A 3,480-nucleotide genomic window follows, 5' to 3' on the forward strand; every position below is an offset into this window, starting at 1 on the left:
TTTATGATTTGAAAATACTAATATTCAGTTTCTACCTTACATAATTTTATCACATATTGTGGCTCATGTTCCACAGTTCAGGGACTGACATCATGTTAAGTGATTCCTGTGATAGGTGCCATTTTGCTCCCAGCCTAAAAGCAAATTAGTGTTTCTGTTGCCATCCCAAAATAGAGCCAATTGTACCTTCTTTAAAGATAATTTGTCATAATGCAGGCCCTGGGAGAATTATACTATAGTCGATGCATCAACAATTTATTAAGAAATCTAAATCTATATTTATAATTTGTAACAGCGTATACCCATAAATGGAAACTTGTCACAACAAAGCTGTAAAACAAATAGCACCAATCTAAAATAAAAAGACAAGGTGTGAAAATATTTATAATGCATCTGTATTATTTTAAGAACACGGTTAAGTAGTCATGTTAGAATAGCTTAGTGTTTAAATGCACTGTCTTTTTACCAGCCAAGTCAGGTCAAGTCCACCCTTTGCCCATAATAAGGCTTAAATTTACAGAAATCATTAAACTTTACGTGTGCAAGCACTCCTTATTTTTCCTGTAGAAATAATCCTCTGGCTTATCTCATGGAGTTCTGGAGAACACAGAATTTATTACATGGATGGCCTCATAGGAGTGACTCGTATTTTGTGAGAGCACTTCAAAGGTGATGCATTCAACTCTCGCAAACATGTAGTAAGAAATATTAATATTTTTAAAATTTATTTTGTAAAGATTTCATTTATTTATTTGAGAGAGAGAGCACGAGCACAAGCAGGGGCAACAGCAGAGGGAGAAGGAGAAACAGGCTCCCTGTGCAGGGAGCCTGATGGGGGACTCGATCCTAGGACCCCGAGATCATGACCTGAGCTAAAGGCAGATGCTTAACTGACTGAGCCACCCAGGTGCCCCGACATATTAATATTTCTAAGTGGGAACCACAGTAATTGGAGAACACTGGATTTAGCTGACATGACGCATGTGTCTCACGTCTCATGTTCCCATGCAGGAGTCTGGCTCAGAAGAAGAATTTCACTCCCTGGGATTTTACAGAATGACCACCAGGGATTTGGCAATGGGAATGATCTTTTTATTACAAACTACAGTTGGACTTCTGGGGAATTTTTATCTTCTTTACCAACATCTCTGACTTTATTTAGTGGGATGAGGGTTCGGGTCCACAGATTAGATTCTCAAAACACCTGACTGTACCCAACTTCTTAGTCTTTCTCTCTAAAGCAGTCTCCGAGGCAGTGGCAGTTTGAGGGTTAAAAGGCTTCCTTGATTATTTTGGGTGTAAACTGGTTTTCTGTGTTCACAGAGTGGGCAGGGATGTATCCACTGACACCATCTGCCTCTTGAGTGTCTTCCAAATCATCATGATCGGTCCTGGGGATTCCAGGTGGATGGGGCTAAAAGTGAAAGCTCCCAAGTACCTAGGCACCTCCAACATCCTTTGCTGGATCCTGAACATGATGCTTAATATTTTTTTTTTAACATTTATAAAATGTTTATTATGTGGCAGGACCTAGGAGGGCAAAGTTTATTAACAGTCTTTAACCTCAGGTCTACTGGGGAAGATTAAATTTTTAAAAATTATAAACACTGTTAAGAAAGCAAACACACCTGTAGTGGGAACAGGTATAAGGGACTTTATTCTATCATCCCAAACCAGAAATATTTCTCTTCTCTGATTCCAAGCACTTTCATTCCTCTCCTTGAAATTCTTTTATCAGGGCAGGTTCACCTATGACATTCAAGGTGAAAAAAGGACAATCAGGAAATCACCAGCTTAAAGTGTAGGTATTTCAGGCAAAGACAAGTACAAAGGAACTGGGGCAAGAAAGGGCAATTCCAAGAAATACATTTTTTCCTAAGAGCTAGAGCACCATACGAGGAAACCATAACAGGAAATGACAGGGAAAACAATTTAGTAGGAACCAGACAGAGTGCTTTAAACCACATGATGCTCAATATTATTGTCCCTGTGTATATGACCAGCAAGTGGACCACCAAAATATCCCAAAGAGAAAGAATTATGCCTACTGTTATTCCATAACTTGTAGCTACATAACGCAGTCACTGTATGTAGCATTGCTATTCTTCCATGATGGTTTCTGTTTGGGGCTCATGATCTGCTAGTGGATCCATGGTTTTCATCTTACACAAGCACCAGCAGGGTGTCCAACACATTCATAGGAACAATCTCTCCCCCAGATCCTCCCCTGAGACTACAGCCACCCAAAGCGTCCTTGTCCTCGTCATCATCTTTATATCTTTGTGCATTCTCTCCTCCAACTTTCACAAGTGTTCAACGATTTTTGACAATCCCAGTTTGTGACTGACGAACACCACTATGTTAATCACCACTGGTTTCCAATGTAAGTCCCTACATTCTCATGAGTCATGACTCCAGATTGTCCAGGCTCTGCATTGCCCAGAAAAGAAAGACAAAATCACTTAAACTCATCATAAATATGTAAATTATATGCATATTCACAACAGTTAGTTGTTTATTTATTAATCCATCTGACAGTTTAAGCACAATTCTGAAACGGTCATATTACAAGAGAGTGGTAAACAACACAGCCTTGGCCTCTGCTGCAAAAATGACTAAATTGAATGTAACTGTTAATTAAATGTTATATGATTATCATATTAAGACTATGTAATATAAATTTATTAATACTTGAAGTGAAGGAATTTGGAACCTATATAATATTAAAACATCATTTCCTGAAACAATCTGGAGATTATGAAGTCATTGAGCATGTAACTTTCGATCTGACATAATAAATTTTCCCAAAAATTTACTAGTTATGGGATTGTATGAAAAATTCCCTAAAATAAGAACACCATTTGACATGGTCATTCAATATACTGAAGACAACAAAAGTTTCCACAGAATAACGAATAGCCTAGAGTTAACCTGCAGAGTACGTTTGTTTTCAGAGAGTGGACACATCACAGACCGAGTACGAGTTTGGTACGTCACACTCTTATAGAGATGTTAACCATTTGAAATCTGATGTTTTGAAGGGAGATTTAAGCCTTTTCTTGTAGAAGGGCCAGAGTAACCTGGTATAGGACAAAGAACAGCAGACAAGTTTTGCTGATTTTTAAAAAAATATCAAGCGAGTGTTGACTATTAAAAAACACATGTTGGGACGCCTGGGCAGCACAGTTAAGCATCCGACTCTTGATTTCAGATCGGGTCATGATCTCTATGTCGTGAGATCAAGCCCTTCATCAGACTCTGCACAGGGCATGGAGAGCCTGCTTAGGATTCTCTCTCCTTCTTTCTCGGCCTCCACCCTGCACACGCTCTCTCTCAATAAAATAAAATAAAATAAAATAAAATAAAATAAAATAAAAGTACATGTTGTCCTGGATAAAACTGCATGGATTTAGGGATCTGTGGGAGTTACATCTTGGTCTACTATGCAAAGATGTCATTTGGGCATGTTGGCAAAAAACA

General features: G+C 38.5%; 1 pseudogene; it reads left to right on the top strand.

Moving 5' to 3' along the window:
- The first annotated feature begins 1,056 nt into the window (after nt 1–1,056).
- Nucleotides 1,057–2,485, top strand: LOC110573708 (annotated as a pseudogene).
- Nucleotides 2,486–3,480: the final 995 nt, after the last annotated feature.

The sequence above is a fragment of the Neomonachus schauinslandi genome, chromosome 16 (genome assembly GCF_002201575.2).
Source record: "Neomonachus schauinslandi chromosome 16, ASM220157v2, whole genome shotgun sequence".
NCBI classification, from domain to species: Eukaryota; Metazoa; Chordata; class Mammalia; order Carnivora; family Phocidae; genus Neomonachus; species Neomonachus schauinslandi.